The sequence below is a fragment of the Typopeltis vanoorti genome, chromosome 10 (genome assembly GCF_054136105.1).
Source record: "Typopeltis vanoorti isolate ZY-2024b chromosome 10, IOZ_Tvanoo_1.0, whole genome shotgun sequence".
Lineage (NCBI taxonomy): Eukaryota > Metazoa > Arthropoda > Arachnida > Uropygi > Thelyphonidae > Typopeltis > Typopeltis vanoorti.
This window is the reverse complement of record NC_143558.1, coordinates 92,015,888-92,036,227: the sequence shown is the minus strand read 5'-3', so window position 1 is coordinate 92,036,227 and position 20,340 is coordinate 92,015,888. Positions and strand designations below refer to the sequence as shown.

At 35.4% G+C, this 20,340-nt stretch overlaps 1 protein-coding gene across 2 annotated transcripts in view; it reads right to left on the bottom strand.

Annotated features, from left to right (window-relative positions):
- The window catches only part of Rab3-GAP (Rab3 GTPase activating protein), a 732,105-nt gene that overhangs the window by 534,012 nt on the left and 177,753 nt on the right, over positions 1 to 20,340 (bottom strand). The window lies entirely within an intron of this gene.

Genomic DNA, 20,340 nt, shown 5'->3' with positions numbered 1-20,340 from the left:
AATGCGTAGGATATATTTTGCATGAAGAATTGCAAATGAAAACGCTTTACGCAAGATGGGTGCCGCACTTGCTCACAGCAAATCAAAAACGTACTCGCATGAAAATCACTGAAGAGTGCTTGGAGCATTTTAACAAGAATAAAACTGATTTTGTGCATTGATTTATTACTATGGATGAGACTTGGATTCACCATTACACACACCAGAATCCAAACAGCAGTCAAAACAGTAGACAGAAGCCGGTTGTTCAGTGCCAAAAAAGACAAAGTCGTTTCCATCAGCAGGAAAGGTCATGGCATCGTGTTTTGGGATGCTAAATGCATTTTGTTTATTAATTATCTTGAAAAGGATAAAACAATAACCAGGGAATATTATTTCGATCTTTTAACCAGACTAGAGGAAAAAATTTGTGAGAAAAGATCCTGTGATATGAGGAATCTTTATCAGGACTTTTCAATCAAAAGTGAGGGGTTTTCTTCGTGGAAACTGAGGTTTTTTTGTCCCTCAAAATAAGCAAATCATCTGTGTGAACACATATCTACAGACACAGGATACTGCTGGACAAGGAAGGCAACAGGAAAACACCTTGTTGTATAATAATTCCCTAGTCCTATTATAGAAGCACAGTTACCCTGCCAACCGTGAAGTTGAGAGAAAACCACACACAAACACACAAACTTTATATTGAAGAAACTTAAATGACTAAAAGCTGAGGCATAACAAAATAGAAAAAAGATGTTTATTATTTTGAATGCACAACTTTTTTTTTTTTGCTACAATACTTCATCAGGTGCATAACATGGAAGGAGTCTGCTTACGATAACCATTTTTCTGAAAGGTCGTTGAAGAAACTTCAGTTTTTTGGTGATCTCTTCTTATTCTTTGATGATGAAGTAAGCAGGGTTACATTTTGCATTTTTGGAAATTATGGAGACAACTACCATGTTTGAATAAAAACTTGAGTTTAATATTTCTAAAATTTACAATTCGACGTTTAGACCTTTATCAAGGTCATCTTCTGGAGCGTACAAGTATACACAAGAAATAAGCTATACTACAATCAGACTGGTTCGTTAAAGACACTGACCAACCGCTACCACAATTGTTGGCCTGACCTCTGGTGAAAAAAAAAAAAAAAAAAAAAAAAAAAAAAATTATACATCAACGCTAGAGTCCTATTATTTGTGTTGTGTACTATATACGTATATTAACATCATTCCAGCCAGTTGGAGTGGAATGGTTTCTAATACTAGCGGATTGGCTAGAGTCCTGACTTATGTTGAATCTTTCATATTAGGTTGGCTGAATGTGTGCCATCCAGATCCTTGGAATTTTCAAACCATCTTTATTGTTGATATTTGGATGGTTTATCAGGATTTCGCAGGATTCTTTAAATTTTCTTTCGTACCATGTTTTTGTGCGGTGTAAGGAGCAGGTGCTTTTCCAGTTGATTTGGTGTAAGGTGTTAAGTGCGTGATCTGAGAGGCCTGCTTAACCATAATGGTTATATTTAATGTGTCTAATGTGTTCTTTCTTGCGTATAGGGATTGTCCGTCCTGTTTCACCAATGTACGGTAAGTTACAGGTGCAGCGGATGCAATAGACTCCAGGATGTGCTAATGGGAGGAGAGGATCCTTAGAGGAGCTGAATATGGTTTTAAGTTTAGTGGGTGGTTTAAAGGTGGCATTGAGGTTATAATGTTGTAGGATTCTGTTGATTTTTTCTGATAACCCTTTAATGTATGGGATGGCTATGGTTTTACTGTAATCTAGATTCGTTTTTGTTGTGGTTTTATAGAGTATTTTATTGACAGTATTTTTGTTATAGCCATTATTTATGAATGTGTCACTAATGATTTTTAGTTCTTGTTTCAGGGCTTGCTGGTTAGAGCAAGTAGTTGTGGCTCTGTTTTTAAGGGTGTTAATGACTCCATATTTTTGTGCTGGGTGGTGGTATGAATTCGCATGTATGTATTGGCCCGTGTGTGTCGGTTTTCAGTAGACCGTGAAGGATAGACTGCCTGAAGGAAGACGTGTAACTAGTGTGTCTAGGAACCGGAGCGAATTTTGGTTTTCGATTTCGATGGTAAATTGTATGCGTTTGTGTTGTTTGTTTAGGTGGCTGAGGAATGTGTTTAGCGTTTGTCGCCCGTGCGGCCAGATCGCGAACACGTCGTCAACGTATCTGAGCCAAATTGTCGGTCGAAGAGTGGCAGAATCAAGAGCCCTTTGCTCAAAGGTTTCCATGTAGAAGTTAGCGATTTGGGGGGGGGGGGGGGGGAATAGTGGTGAGCCCATGGCTGTATCTTCTTTTTGTAGGTAAAATTTGTTTTGCCACACAAAGTAACCGGACTGTAGTATGTGGGAAAAGAGGGCCGTAATGTCGGGCGGAAATTTGTTCTGTAGTAGGAGAATTGTGTCATTGATGGGGACATTAGTGAAAAGGGCAGAAACGTCAAAACGGACTAATAAGTCGTCTTTGTTGAGTGTTATGTTTTTGATTTTGTTTATGAAGTGTTGTGTGTTTTTTTATGTAGGAGGGGGAATGACCTACCAACTCCTTGAGTGTTGCCGCTAATTTCTTGGCTAGGTGGTAATTGGGACTGTCTATTCCTTCCGGGTTGACAAACGCTAAACACATTCCTTAGCCACCTAAACAAACAACATGAACGCATACAATTTACCATCGAAATTGAAAATCAAAATTCGCTCCCGTTCCTAGACACACTAGTCACACGTCTTCCTTCACAGTCTACCGAAAACCGACACACACTAGCCAATACATACATGCGAATTCATACCACCACCCAGCACAAAAATATGGAGTCATTAACACCCTTAAAAACAGAGCCACAACTATTTGCTCTAACCAGCAACCAGCAAGCCCTGAAAAGAGAACTAAAAATCATTAGTGACACATTCATAAATAATGGCTATAACAAAATTACTGTCAATAAAATACTCTATAAAACCACAACAAAAACAAATCTAGATTACAGTAAAACCATAGCCATCCCATACATTAAAGGGTTATCAGAAAAAATCAACAGAATCCTACAACATTATAACCTCAATGCCACCTTTAAACCACCCACTAAACTTAAAACCATATTCAGCTCCTCTAAGGATCCTCTCCTCCCATTAGCACATCCTGGAGTCTATTGCACCCGTAACTTACTGTACATTGGTTAAACAGGACGGACAATCCCTATACGCAAGAAAGAACACATTAGACACATTAAATATAACCATTATGGTGAAGCAGGCCTCTCAGACCACGCACTTAACACCTTACACCAAATCAACTGGAAAAGCACCTGCTCCTTACACCGCACAAAAACATGGTACGAAAGAAAATTTAAAGAATCCTGCGAAATCCTGATAAACCATCCAAATATCAACAATAAAGATGGTATGAAAATTCCAAGGATCTGGATGGCACACATTCAGCCAACCTAATATGAAAGATTCAACATAAGTCAGGACTCTAGCCAATCCGCTAGTATTAGAAACCATTCCACTCCAACTGGCTGGAATGATGTTAATATATGTATATAGTACACAACACAAATAATAGGGCTCTAGCGTTGATGTATAATATTTTTTTTTTTTCACCAGAGGTCAGGCCAACAATTGTGGTAGCGGTTGGTCAGTGTCTTTAACGAACCAGTCTGATTGTAGTATAGCTTGTTTCTTGTGTATACTTGTACGCTCCAGAAGATGACCTTGATAAAGGTCTAAACGTCGAACTGTAAATTTTAGTAATATTAAACTAAAGTTTTTATTTAAACACGGTAGTTGTCTCCATAATTTCCAAAAATGCATTTGGATCACCGTGCAAGCCTAAAAGAAAGGATAAGCAGGGTTACCTAATGCAGATATGATGCCAAGTTTGCTTTTTTTTTTTTTTTTTTTTTTTTTTTTTTTTTGGTGGAGAGAGGAGAAGGATAAGATGAGACTGCATATGAAGGCATCTGGTGCGTCAGGGTTTCTACTACAATTTTTCTGATGTGCATGTAAGTTTAGCATCCAGGAACAGGAGAGAACTGTTACCTTCCAACTTCATGATAAATTGTATTGTTGAGTGCTGGTTGTTGAGATGATTCAAGAACTCTTGGAGAGAATCTGTACCATGGCTCCATATTAAGAAAATATCATTGATATATCTCTTCCATAATCTTTGTTTCAATAGAAAAGAAATGATAGCTTTTTCCTCAAAAGCTTCTAATATATTATTATAATACAGCTATATTGCCTGCTTCTAATATATATTTGACAATAAAGGAAATAAAGGTTTGCCCATGGCCAAGCAGATATCTTTATGTGCAATCTTATCATTATCCACCCCAAAAGCTTGGCATTATTTCTACATTAGGTAACTGTGCTCACTCCCTCATCATGAGGGAGTGAGAAAAGTTTGTTGATTACTAAATACCAGAGAAGTCTGGCATTTATCATTTTCTCCAATATCTTACAAAGACAGCTGGTCAGAGCAATACATGAATAATTGTTTGCTTGTGTTGGATCCTTTCTTAGTTTTGGAATGACAACTGTCTTACACCAAGAATCCGGAAATTCTTCTCCTGTATATATTTTGCTACAGAGCAAGAAAAGGAGAAGGAGATGGAAGATGTTTTATCATCTTGTAATCGATGTCATCAGGCTGTACAGCACTGTAATGAGATGTAACAGTGCTCTTTTTAGTTCCTCTTTAATGAATGATAGATTGTACAACTCTAACCCATTTGTAGAAAAGCAGAGTCTCTGTTTCTCTTATTGTTCTTTCAATTATTATGATTATTATTAGACACCTCCAGGAGGATATGAAGATGTTGCTGAGATTCTAGCAAAATTTTCTTCCAAAAACATCAGCAATGGCTTTGAGTTTAGCAAGCAACCATTACAATTCAAGGACAAATACACAAACTTTCTCATTCGTATGTAAACTTTGTTTGCTTACACTTGGATAAAGGATGAAACCAATAATATAATTTCTTGGCATCTCTAATTTAAAGGACAAATACTGTGTTCTACATCTTCCTTCATTTTCTTGACTTTATCCCATACTTTCTGAACTGGTTTAATTAATAGATGAAGTAAACTGGATCCAAGATTGTTTCTGATTCTGATGTGTAACATAACGTGCCTTGGCCCAAGCACACATTTGAAAGCCATGACATTTGATGCGATATCTACGAAATATAAACCATGCATTGTCCCGTTCTTTTTTTAGTTGCTTGGCACTCAGGATTCTACCAAGATTTTGGATATAGTGGAAATTAATATGGCTTTTTGGAACTGGAGCTACATTATTATTAAGCAGGCACCTCAATAGAGACCGAAGACTCCATAGAGGTGTTCATTCCTTGAACCCATTAACCTTCTCCTTCAACCCATTAGCAAAAAACACACTCACAACTGAACTCTGGCAACCCATTCCACTCATTCACAACTCTCCAAGCAAAAAATCTGTCCTCACACTACTACTAACCACACCTTTATTCAACTTCCAAGGATGACCCCCTTGTTCTGGCCCCTACAGCCAAGTGCTGAAAAAACATTTCCCCTGCATCAATCCTATAAAACCCTTTAAAGGAACTTAAGTGTTTCTATCATATTCTTTCTTTTTCTCCTATCAACCAACTTCTGCAATCCACAAACCCTCAATCTATCCTCATATGGAACATTCCACAGACCACTCACCACCTTAGTCAATCAACTCCAAATCTTCTCCACCACTTCCTCATCCCTAAGAAACCCAGGAGACCAGACCTGAACACAATAATCTGGATGTGTACATATCAAGGCCTTATAAAGTGGGATAACAACTTCCTCATCTCTACTTGTTAGAGTGTTCTTCAACAGTCAAGTAATGTTATAAGTCAGTGTTTCTCAACCTGTGGTCTACAGGCCAGATGGGACAGGTGGTATGCAAGCAGATTTAAATTAATTAAATAAATATATATATACAGTAGTATCTCACTAATCCGGACGAATAAAAACCGTGCTCGTTTGGATTAGTGAATTTTCGCCCAAGAGGCAACAATAACTAGAGATTAAGACAAAAGTAATCTGATTCTAATGGTACATCAATTTAATTCTGGAAATAAATGAAGTAACTCAGAAAAAAAAGCTACTGTACTGTAATGTAAAACTTAAAAAGTAATAAGTTTATTTTAGTAAAAAATTTAATTTGTATATATCTTTATTGTTGAGGATCTTGATTTAATAAAATTGCATAGTTCAGTACATAACTTAATTTGCGTAAAAAATATCACTTTCTTCTATACAACACACAAAACAAAGTTTCACAAAATAACACAAAAAAGTTTTTTTTTAATTTCTCTGTAAAAAAAAAGTCACTGATTTTCTTTCGCTTCTTGGAAGCTAAACTTTTTTTCGAATGCTTCTTCTCGGAGCTGCATTAGCAATAAAACTTTGTGGAATGGCATATCATTCTGATTAGCCCATTCTATACACACATTAAAACTGTCAACTGCCTCATCATGTTTAACTTTTTTTCTTTGAATTCTTTATCATCATCATCGTCTGCTAATTATTCTGTAGCGTCATATTTGTAATTTAAACATCTGATTTGATTTCGAATTCACTTTTGGTTCTACCTGTAATCCATTCCGTAACATCTGTTTGTGAAATTTCAACATTTGGATTTATATTTTTAACCAAATTATGCACGTTTTGAATTTCTGCTTTTTGTGTATCACCGTAGTTATCTTCGTAAATTCTAGAAGACCACAGTTTTGTCCATGATACTCGAATTGCTTCAGGTTTGAGGATTCCCAAGCAACATCAATTGGGAATGCTACATCCTTCAAATTTATATTTTTTATTGATGTGGTAACGTCATAATTTTGGAAAATTACATTTAAAAGCAGGTCTTTAGGATCTTTTAATTTAATGGATTGTATTATGTTCTTATCCATTGGTTGCAACAACAGAGTACAGTTTGGAGGCAAAATAATAGTACACAAAATAATAATATATAATAAAAATAATAAATAAAACTCTTTTTTTTTCTCTTTCAAACGGCAGCGGATTACTGGAGGTTTCGGACTAAAGAGGTTCGGATTAGCGAGATACCACTGTATATATATTAATTATCCAAGCAAAACAAATTAAAATTGAATAAGTAAAATAAGTAAATAAAAATTATTGAAATAAAATGGATACTTAAAAAAACCCAACTAATAACGGCAGAATGTTCATTTCATGAACATTCTGCTGCTACAATAATTTGCAGTGGCAGAATGATGAGTAATAAAAGAGAGGTGAAGTGAACAGCAATATGGTTTTATTGCTTCTGCCTTCCCTTGTGTTTTGTCAGATTCGAAGTAAACATATGTTATCCACATTTTAACCAATTGTTTGTTGTTTATTGATTTTTATTATTGAAGGTTTTCTTCCTTCAACCAAAGCTCAGTATATCTTCAGAAGTACTAAGTGATACTTGGACAAAGCGTGTCATTAGTTAACTCCAGTATTTATATTTTCTGGAAATGCTTTTTCATGATGGAAAAGTGGCTTAGAACTTGGACTTTGAAAAGAAAAGAAAATGAAACAGGTGTATCACAATTAAGCTAACCCCAATTGTGATACACATGTTGTAATGGCGAGTAAATCTGATACTATTAAAGTAGAAGAAACAAGCAGTTTACTTGGTGTGGAAATGAAAGCGAACAGAAACCTCAATGTGTTTTGTGTTATGAAGTGTTGTCGAACGAGTGCATGAAACCTGCCTAACTCCGAAAACATTTAGAAACTAAACATTGTGATGTGAAAAATGAGCCAATTGAATTTTTTCAGCAATGCTTAGGGACATTAAATCATGGGAAAGATAAAGTTTCGGCCATGGGTTCAATTAATAGCAAGGCACTGGAAGCATCCCATCTCTTAAGTTTGAGCATAGCAAAAACTGGGAAACCTCATTCTATTAAGGAAAATTTACTACTTCCAGCTATAAAAGATGCAATAAAAACTATGTTTGGCAACAAGTTACTAAAAGATATTGATTTGATTCCTCTTTCAAATGACTGTCAGTCGCAGAATGAATAATATGGCAGGTGACATAGAATCTCAGTTAATCGAAAGAGTTAAGAAGAGCCCTTATTACACGTTACAAATAGACGAGACTAGTGATGTTACAAATGATGTTCAGTTAACATGCTATGTAAGATATGCGCATGATAACAACATTCATGACGATATTCTGTTTTGTAGAACTTTGTCATCCCGAACAACTGGAGAAGAAATTCGCACTCTCAATAATTATATAATACACAAAGTGATCCAGTGGGAAAAATCTATAGGCTTCTGTTCGGATGGAGCTCATGCCCTTACAGGCAGGCATAGTGAGGTTGTTTCTAAGGTCAAGGAAGTAGCTCCGGATATGAATTCAGTACATTGTTTCATACATAGTGAAGCGTTAGCCTCCAAAGGAATGCCACCAGAATTTAAAATTGTGCTATAAGAAATTTCTGTGGGTTCGAGAACCATTGCAGGCGCAAAGTCATGAGAATGACCTTTTGGTATGGAAAAAATAAAGAAGAGTTAATTCAGATGTCAAGTGACAGCGGGCTTAAAATGCAATTCTGTGACAATGGTTTGGCTCGATTCTGGATCTTGCCTTCAGTGAGAAGTGAATTTCCCAAATTATCTGAAGAAGGGCTGAAAATTGTCATGCAGTTTTATACAACCTATCTTTGTGATAAGGATTTTCATCGCTCCGTTCAAATAAAAACAAAATACAGAAGTCGTCTGAGTTTGTGTTCCAATCTTCGACTGAAGTTGACCAATATTTAGCCAGATAACTTTGCAAAGGCCAAGAAGCTCAACCATTTCATTAAAAGTAGTAACATAATTATATCATATTATTTATTTAATAAAAATGAAAACTTTGTTCAATGATGAAATACTTTTAATCTTTTACTTCCAATTTAATTAATTATGTTTCCACATGTATTCAAAACATGCTTTTAGATTTTATTATGTTATAAATGGCACAGTTTTCCCAAATGTTGGTAATTCCCACATAAGTTTTTAAAAAAATTACATAACTTAGTGGTCCGTAGAATTGTTTTAGGCATTTTGCTGGTCCTTGGGCTTAGATAGGCTGAGAAACACTGTTATAAGCTACTTTAGCAACCTTGGCAATATGTCATCTAAACTTTAACTCTCTGTCTACCATCACTCCTAAATCTCTAGCTTCATCTATTTCCTGGAGTACAGTTCTATCAACATGGTACATAACTTGTAATCTATACATCCCAAAATACATAACTTTGCATTTCTCCACATCGGACTGACACCCATTATCTTTTACCAATACTGACAGCCTATTTAAATCATCCTGCAAGCTCTCCATTTAACCAAGAATCTGGAAACTCTTTCCCTGTCTATATTCTGTTGTAAAGCAAGAAAAGCAGATCCAGAGAAGGTGATGGAAGAGGTTTTATCATCTTGTAATCGATGTAATCTCCACATCACCTTAAGTATTCATCATTACACCTTAACTATTACTCTACCCAATTTCACATCATCAGCACACAACAGAATATTTCCTTTGAGGTTATTTCCTATATCATTTATATACAAATTAAAGAGTAGTGGTCCCAGCACTGAACCTTGTGGCACACCACTAGTCAGTTTTTACTTCGATTCTTCCCCTCCATATACCAATTTTTAATCTTTTACTTTAGTGTTACACAGTGATCAGCATTAATTTCCATAAAATTATGGAAACTTTACATAGAATTGACTGGAAACGTTGTTCTTTACATCACACCAAAACTTTGTATGAGCATAAATTTAAGGAGGTTTGTGAAATTCTTAACAACCCTAACCTTAACAATAATGGTGGTCTAAAAATACCAAGAATATGAATGGCACATATTCTACCCACTTAACCTTTTGGACCTGTAAGCAATCTAGGATCTTAACTAATATAACAACAATCTTGTTAAATTATGGATTAAGATGCCACTTTTGGTGTATTAAAACTATCTATATGAATTTGTTCTCTAATGATGATATAAACGGAATATAGCTTCGATGTAGTTTTTTTTCACTAGAGTAAGGCCAGTAGAATAATAGTTGATCAAATCTTTGTCACTTTGAAATACTGTTTAAAATGTAATGTAGCTTGTCTTTGTATATTTATATACGTGTACACTAGAGATGACCTTAATATGAAGGACAAAATATCAGGAAATTAAAGTAATTATTCCTTACACAGAACACTAAAATCAACACTAAATACGAGGCTAATCTTCTTGAATGGCAGGCAGTTTCAAGTAGAGTGATGTGGACAAATATCAGAATGGGGAACTGGACAATGAGACTTATCTGTGCCTATGGTCCCACAGAAGGTTCTACTAAGGTAGAAGTGGAGGAATTTTTTTGAGGCTTTCTTCTTATTATTATTGTGCTATCTTCTATCGAAGGTCAGCGACCATCTTGGCGAACAAACTGCGCTCTTGTGCTCATCTGAGCAGTTGTCCACTTCTTGATGTTGTCAAACCATGATATTCTTTTTCTTCCTCTAGTTCCTTTGCCATCAATTCTTCCTACCAAAATAGTTTGTAGAAGTTGGTATTTGCTGTTTCTCATGATGTGGCCAAGATATGATGTTTTTCGTTTCTTGATTATTTGTACAAGATGTTTAGCTTTGCCAATGGATTTTAAGACATCTTCATTGGTAATTTTTTCTGTCCATGATATCTTTAGCATTCTTCTGTATAGCCACATCTCAAAGGCTTCGATTTTCTTGATGGTTGTCGCCTTCAATGTCCATGTTTCAACTCCATAGAGCAGAATAGACCACACGTAGCATTTCAGCATTCGGCATCTGACTTCCATGTTTAGGTCTTTATTGCAGAATAGTGTTCTCATTTTCATGAAGGACTGCCGTGCAACTTCAATCCTTGTCTTTATATCTATTTCTGGATCCCACCGTTCATTAAGCCAACAACTAAGATATTTATATCTTGACACTTGATCAATATTTTTCCCATTGAGTGTCAGTTTCATTGATGAGGCTGGATGTTTGCTGATGATCATGTATTTTGTCTTATTGATGTTTATATTTATTCCCATTCTTTGGCTTTCTATGTATACTCTGTCAATGAGTTTTTGGAGATCATCCATAATGTTATCTGCAATTATGCATGGTGTCATCTGCATATCTTAGGTTGTTAACAATATTTCCATTTATTGCGATTCCCTCTGGACATTCTTCCAATGCTTTTTTAAAGATTACCTCTGCATATATGTTGAACAGGAGTGGTGAGAGCACACATCCTTGTCTCACTCCTCTTTTGATGTTAATATCACTGGTGGTAATGTTGTCTAATTGAACGGTAGCTGACTGATTCCAATATAGATTTGTTATTAGTCTTATGTCTTGTTCGTCTAGCCTTATTTGTTGAAGGACTTCTATTAAGTTAGTGTGTCTGACTTTGTCGAATGCTTTTTCAAAATCTATGAAACACATAAAGACAGATTTCTGTTTTTCTATGCATTTTTGTATCAATATTTGGGTACAGAAAAGGGCCTCTCTAGTACCAAAACCATTCCGAAAGCCGAATTGTGTTTCACTTAGAGTTTCTTCACTTTTTCTATAAATGCGATTCTGAATTACTTTCAAAAATATTTTTAATGTTTGGCTCATTAGACTAATAAGTTGGAAGTCACCACAGGAATTCGCTTTGGGTTTCTTTGGGACAGTGATAAATGTAGATTTGAGCCAATCTTATGGAAATTCACCACTTTCATATATTTTATTAAATAGTTTTTCAAGAAGTTTGATGTTATCTGGTTCGATTAATTTTAAAAATTCTGTTTGCACACCATCTGGTCCACTGGCTTTTCCTGTTTTACTTGTTCGTATAGCATTCTCTATTTCGCATTTCATGATTGCTGGTCCTTGAATGTTATCTTTTATATTTATATTCTGTCTAGTATCATTGAAAAGTTCTGTTACATATTTTATCCAAATCTGTGCTTTATTCTCTTCTTCTAGAACTATTTTTCCATTTTCGTCTCTTAGAGACACTATTTGCTTTTTCCTCAGTTTTCCGGAAATTTCTTTGATTTTCTTATACAGATTGAAATTATCATGTTGTTTCTGAAGCAGTTCAATTTCAGTACATAAATTTTTCATCCAATTTTCCTTGGCTTCTTTTATTTTTTTCTTGATGATGTTATGTGTTTCTGTATACCTGGCTAGGTCTTTGTTTTTATACATTCTTCTTGTATCAATAAGAGAAAGAATCTCATCTGTCATCCATTCCTGTTGTTTTATATTATTCACATAACCTACTTCTTCAATACTTGTTGTTACGATGGCATTCTTTAAGCTATTCCAAAGAGATTCCACACTTTTATTTTCTTCTATGTTTGAGGCTTTAGAAAAAGCAATTGACACAATGAAAAAGGAAAAGTTGGTCCTTGTTTGGGATCTAAATCGCAGAGTAGGAAATGATTGTCAGACATACAAAAATATTTTCGGAAAATTTGGAGAAAACAGCAAAGCTAATAATAATGGCAAATACCTGTTCGATTTCTGCTCAGGACATGGACTGGTTATTACTAACACCATGTTCCAACATAAAAATGTGCACAAATTCACATGGAGAGAAGAGGCTAGGAATAAGAAAAGTCTTATTGACTATGTTATTGTTGATAGTGATGTTTCCTCCTTGGTGCACGACACCAGAGTATACAGAGGATTTGAAATTGGAAGTGATCAGTATTCAGTCTTGAGCAAGATAAAATTGAATTTCATATTGAAAAGAATAACATGTAAGAAAGTTTTAAAGCAAATAAAAGTTGAGGAGCTCTCAGATGTGAACTGCAGACTAAAATACATAAAGATTATTCAAGAAAAAAATGAAAGAGTTTAAGAACAGGAACCAAACCTTGGAGATTCAATGGCAAGTCTTGAAGAAAATCCTGATTGATTCAGCCAGAGAGGCATGAGGTGTGGTTGTCTGCAAGGATAGAAAAATCAGAACACCATGTAGGTCACAGGAAGTTAAAGAGGCAGTGAAGGAAAAGAAGAAAGCATATCAAAAGTTCCTGGCAAATAAGTCAGCTTGTGCTCTTAGAGAATACAGAGACAAATGTAAGGAAGCTCAACACTGTGTAAAACTAGCTAAACAAAAGTCATGGGAGGACTTTGGCAAGAACATAGAAAATGAATATCAAGACGGTGGCAAAATATTCTGGAGGTTGTTGAAGAAGCTTAGAAATGAAGGAAAGAGTGCTGTAAAGGGAGTTAGAGATGATAAAGGTGACATGAAAACAGGAGAAAAAGATATCCTTTAAGTATGGAGTAATTACTTCGAAACATTGCTAAATGAAACAAGCAGTGATAGCACAGTGGTAAAAAAAAAAAAACACTCAACAGGCATACATTCAGGAATATATATCCATACTTGAAGTAGAAAAAGCCATCAAAGGCTTGAAATGTGGAAAGGCAGCAGGAGTAGATGATATTCTACCAGAAATGCTGAAGTATGATGGTATAAAAGTCTTACATAGCTGCACTGCATACTTCAGATGGCCTGGACAGAGGGACGAATTCCCGATGATTGGAGTAGAGCTCTCATAGTACCCACATAATAAAAAAGGGAAATAAAACTGAATGTGAGAATTAACAGAGGTATTTCCCTACTGAGTGTTCCTGGTAAGGTTTATGCAAGTATACTTGAGAAACGGTTGAAAAGAATTGTGGAAGAAAAGCTTAGTGGAACAAGCTGAATTCAGGCCAAATAGAGGCTGTCAGGATCAGATCTTCACTTTACGACACATAGTTGAAAAATCATGGGAATATAACAAATATCTGTATTTAAGTATTGTCGATCTGGAAAAGGCATATGACAAGGTGCCAAGAGAGAAGCTATTCCATATGCTGCAGTTATATGGTGTCAGTGGGGCATTATATCAAGCAATACTTAGTCTCTATTTGAGTTGTGTGTCAGCAGTTAGAATTGAAGGAAGTACAGGAAGATAGTTTAATGTTAAATCCGTTGTGAGACAAGGATGTACATTATCCCCTCTGTTATTCATCATCTATATGAATCACATTATGAAGGAAAGTAGTAATAAACCTGATATCAAAACTATAGATGTTAATGTCTACTTTTTGCTTTATGCGGATGATGCTATACTTCTAAATAAATCCGCTACAAGTCTGCAAGATTCCCTGACTAAATTGAATAACTGTTGTAATAGATATGGTATGAAGGTCTGATAAAAAGACAAAGACAATGAAAATATCTGTGGAACAAGTAAAAGATTTCAGCTACTTAGGCATAATTTTTAGTGAAGATGGTAAATTAAATATAGAAATAGACAACAGAATCAACAAAGCTGGTAGGGTAGGAAGTCAATTGAATAAATTCATATGGAATAAGAGAGAAATTAGTCGGAACACTAAATTAGCTGTATATAAGACAATGTTCAAACCAGTTTTAACTTATGGATCTGAGAGCTGGGTCAGAAGTAAAACACTTGACCAAAGACTAGAGACCACAGATATGAGAGTCCTGAGAAAGATTAGAGGCATGAACAGATGGCATCAATGGCATTATCATATTAAAAACGAGGATATTAGGAAAGAAATTGACATTGTCAGCATCCAGGAATGTGTTAGCAGAGCTAACCTCAGGTGGTATGGTCACTTAAACAGAATGAGCAAGGAAAGATTAGCCAAACAAGTGTTCTCTGCCAGGTTGGCAGGAAAACGACCCAGAGGAAGACCAAGATATAGGTGGATTGATACAGTGCAAAGTGCCTTAGACGACAGAAATATAAGATCTGATAATGTTGGAGTTTTGACAAGTAGCAGGCTGATTTGGAGGAAAATTGTAGATACATGTTAGTAATAATGTAAATTTTTCATGCAGTACTATCATATCCTGTACACCCCTTGAGAGTACATGGCAGGAATTTGATGACGATGATGATTCCTAACACAGTTGTAGTCTCCATAATTTTAATGAAATGAGCACTTTTTGATCTCTCCAGCAGCCACCCTCTTATCCACATATCATAATGTGTCCCTGATTCTCTCCAGATTAGATCACACCCAGTATCACTTTGTAAAACAAATTGGAACTCACATGTAAACAATACCAACCTCCATTGGTCTTCGGTCTAGTTGACGTGGATCCTGACCCATTTCAAACATCTCCTGTAGTGTGGTGATAGGAGTATGCAGACTACCAGCACCTAGCATATAGGCCACATTCATGAAGCCTTCTATGCACAGTCGAAGCAAATATCAATGTTTCTGTAGCCAATGCAAGGTCAGATCATGGTTGATTCAGGATACCACTCCTGTTTCAGTGAGCAGATAGAGATATTGGTCACCCACTGTGAATGTAGCCCATGGCCTTCCTTCACTACATCTCCAGGATGTTGTTTGTGACTGTTTGAATTGGGTCCACAGTTTGTTAACCACGGAATGAATCACATGCATCCATCTGGTTACCTCTGCCTAATTTTGGCCAGCCTCTGGTCTAACCACCTGAATTCACCAGTTAATTGATGTCTTGCAGCCATATCCAAAACTTTTTTTTTTTATCACAAAATGTATTGTTCTCACTCCAGACACAAAATGGAAAACCACTCCAAAATACCCACTTTAATGCTATGGCTTATTTCTATATACTGCTGACAGTGCCACTCATTTGATACAATTCCAGACTCAGTATCACTTTTTACATAACATACCTGAATTTCATATCCTCCCCCTTTGTCTGCTGAGTTATGATTTTCCTCTTTGTTCCTTAATTCATGGATATCAGCATATCATATCTGCAAATTATGTAACTTCCACTGAAATGTCACTGTGGTATTTTAGAATTTTGCATCCATTTTGAAAAGATTGCAAACAATGGTGATAATAATATCTCTGTTGGATCCCTCTTTTTATATCCATCACTGTGAAAGTGTACTGTTTATTTTTATTGCAGAATGTCGATTCTAGTATATGTTTTTATTATTCTTAAATCTTGAGTTCAGACTGAAGTTTTCTAAGATTCTAGTAAGTTTATTGTGAGAAAGAGAGAAAGAGCGTCAATATTTTTTCTAAATCTATGAAGCAGAAATAGACCTGTTTTTGTTCAGCAACTGATATTTCACATATCATTGTGAGATTTAGTATTGAATCGCTTGAGCTTCTTCTAATTCTGAATCTATATTATTTTTCTGCTATTATTTTATTTATCTTGTTTTGATATCTGTCCAATGTTATTCTAAGAAATTGCAAGACTGTGTTGTTATGCTTACTGTTCTGTAATCAACACATCTTGGTGAATTTGGCTTTTTTGGTATCAGAATGATTATCATTTTCCATAGCTGTAGGTAAGATACCATAATTATATATTAAAATAACTAAATTTGGAATCAGTGCTTTATTTTTCTTTTAACTTTTTATTGCTTTTCTCACTTTTTTAGTCAGCACCGAATCAAATTGCTAGAAATGAAACTACTACTGAAATGTGAATATATTGAATTTAGGACTACAACATTGTCTGCATAAAGTAAATAACTTATATCAATATCTCTGATTTTGATATTGGGTTTAATGCAACTGTCTTCTCATACACCTGATTTAAATCCAACTGTCTTCCTGTACATCTTTTCAGTTCCAAAGAGAACTTGCAACTTAAGGCTAGACTATAATTACTTGGTACAATGCTCCATTTACACTATATAATTGTAGCATTTTGAAGATCCTTTCTCTTGACAACTTATGTTTTTCACATGATTTCTTCACTTTCAGTCTTTAAAATAAAATCTGATTCCAACTGCACCTGATCTCGGCTTGTTCTTCCTCTAACCTTCTCTTCTACACTTTTTCTTACTCTCTTCTCAAATATGCTATCATAAATCTTAGCTGGGACACTAAGTAGGGAAATTTATCTGCAATTTGCAAATTAAATTTTTATTTCCTTCTTATAGTTGGATATTAGGATAGCTCCACTTTTCATTCATTTTTTAATTTGACTAGCCACTGTGACCTTCTGTATCTCCATATTTGAATTATTGAATAACATCTACATCAGCTAACTTTTCATTCAGATCTCTGAGAACTATTCTACTTGCAATACTAAAATGTAATCATAAGCAAAATATTCATTCTGAAATATTTTTTTAACACTTTGCTGTCACTGCTTATGTAATTTAATAATTTCTGAAAGCAACTACTGCAGACAAAAAAATCAAAGATAAAGATATTTTGTATCACCTTTTACCATCTCTAATTCCTTTTATATTTCTCTTTCTTCAATTTCTAAGCTTTTCTACCTTCATTAATATATATCTTCTGTACTTTTTCCAAAGTATATCTATGACTTCTTGTCTAGTAAATTTATTGCATAACTCAGCTATTATACATTTTCTTCTGTATGCTCTGAGGGTACATGATGACTTACATACCAGGAATTTTCAATAAAATTTATTTCTTTTTTTCAGAACTTTCTCTTGAACTTCATGAGTCCAACACAATGTTCAGATTTTTTTTTTTTAATTCTTGCAGATAGCTTTCCACACTGAGTGGTCACTTTATTAGCAATACTTCCCCATTTTCCCCATTTCAGATCCATTTGAGTCATGTGGCTGCAGTTTGTTATATAAATCATTCCAACAGCTCTGTTTTTTTTTGTGTTTGCTGCACCAGAATGGATAAAAGGTACGGCATAAGTGAATTTGAGCATGTTATGATTACTGGTGCCAGTATCTCACAAACATCTACTCTCTGAGCTTTTCACACACAACAGTATTTAAGGTGTATCAGGAGTGGTATTAATAACCAGACAACTTCAAGTCAATAGCAGTCCTATAGATGGAAACAGCTTATTGATGCACAAGGTCAGAGAAGAATGGCAAGGCTTGTTAAAGGTGACAGGACATCTGTAACCAATCAAATTACAGCTCAGTACAACAGTGGTGGTGGTCAGAACATCATCTTGGAGTGCACAATTAATTGCATGCTATCATGGATGGGATATGGGAGCAGACGACCATCCCAGCTCCCAATGCTGTCAGCCAAAAACAGAAAGATGAGGCTTCATTGAACACATGATCACTAATCCTGAATAGCTATGACTGGAAAAATGTTGCCCGGTCTAACCTGTCCCAGTTTGTACTATATCACACTGATGACAGATCCAGAATATGGCAACAACACGAGACCATGGACCCTTCCTGACAAGTAGCAACAGATCATGCTGGTGGCAGGGGTGTAATGGTGTGTGAAATTTTTTTTGGCACACATTAAGTTCCCTGATACCAGTTGAACACTTCCTGATTGATTGCCACAGTCTATCATAACAGTGTCACTCATCATCTCAATCCATTTATGGCTGGAGCTGACCTATTGTCAAATGGGTACTTCCAGCAAGACAATGTGCCATGCCACAAAGCATGTAGCACAAAGTGGTTCAAGGAATGACAGCTAGTTTCCTTTACTTCAGTGGTCAGTTCAGTCCCCAGACCTCAACCCAATAGATCATCTCTGGGATGAGGTGAAATGAGCGGTTTACAACACAACACCATCCAATCTGCAACAACTGGGCAATGCCATTGTGAAAGCATGGACAAACATCCCAAAGGAATATTTTACACACGTAGCTGAATCAATGCCACAGAGAATACAAGCCATTATTAAGGCAAAAAGGGTCCCACTCATTATTAAATGCTATTCCTAATGAATAGTGGCCACTCGGTGTACTAACCTAGCAAACTCAATGTTTCCTTCAGATTTCACAAGTGCAAACAATGAAAGTTAACTTATTCACTTTTTCACTAATAATACTTGTATATTTGAGTTTATACTTCACCTCTGAAAGTTGAGCATAACAACATAATTCATTTGAGTTGCTTTTGGCCTGCAAAGCCAATTTCTTGTCATACTTCAATTTCTTTAACATATATAAACATAACAGTTTACATATGTTCACAGAAATTAAAGTCAGAAAGTAAAATTTTTGTCTTAGTATCTAAGGCATCTTCAGAACATTGACAATGGAACATGATTAACAAGCAAATAACAGAAGTTTTTTAAAAAAGTACTACAGCATAAGCAAGAACAGCAAGCAGTCAACAAATTTTTAATTAAAAAAAATAATAATAAATAAATAAAATCATAATATATCTACTCTATAATATAAAATGATAAGCTTTTTTGTAACATTTTTGTGTCACATTTTTTGTCAAATTATTGAAACGTTTTGAAACTCAGGGGCTAACCTGAGTGTCGAGTCTTCAAAATTCGAGTCAACAGAATTCAAGGAGAACTGGCCTACCAGTCTGCAACTTGTAGGCTGGAAGGGGGGCAGACCCCCTTCCGAGTCTTCAAAATTCAAAATTCACAATTCAAGGAGAACCGGCCTACCAGTCCAGAACTCGGGGGATTTGGCGCCCGGGGGGGGGGGCCTAGTATATATACACACACACATATATATATAGTCATACATATAATATTACCCTTTGTGTAAAGTATTAGAAATATTTTCCACAAAGAGGATAGGTGAAGGCATCAGATATGTTTAAATTTGGACAATGTAGAAAGGCCTCACAATTACTCTTTGTATAGCCTTTCTACAAGGAATCTACTTTTGTGCAAAACATTTTTTTCTATGTTTGGTTGCAATAGCATGCTCAACTAAGAAAGACTACTCAATACTAGATATAAGATCCCTTGCTCCTATGGCTGGTCACTTTGTAAGGGGGGAGGGGAATCAATTACACTAAAGTAGATATTTCTTGTAGAATGGTCATACAACAACTGTGAGCCCTTTCTACATAGCTCGAATTTAAACAGATCTGATATCAAGCCATGATATCAGATATTAGATCTGATGAAGAAAAGAAGAGATATCAAAAGAGATTTGAATGCGACCAATAAAATAGAATATTCAGTAATTTGTAAACCTATACTTAAAGAAACAATAGAAAAAAAATAGCAATATGAAGATCCTAAGACGATCATTATCAGTTGGAACAAAGGAAATAGCCACTGTAAGAGGAAAAATGGTGAACTTATAAAAAAAAATAGAAAAGCAATAATCAAAAGAATTCTGGAATTTTATACTCAACTTTATAAAGACAAGGAAAGAAACTTCCATGAATCAACTATGGATAACTTGAGTGAGGAAGAATACGATGCCTCTGAGATCTTACAAGGCAAGGTGGAAATGGCGTTGCGGGAAACGAAGAATGGAATTATCTTAGATTTCTTAAAACTGGGAGGAAGTCCTGTCATCAAAGAACTGACCAAATGGGAACAATTGAATGGGAGTGAACTGTTCC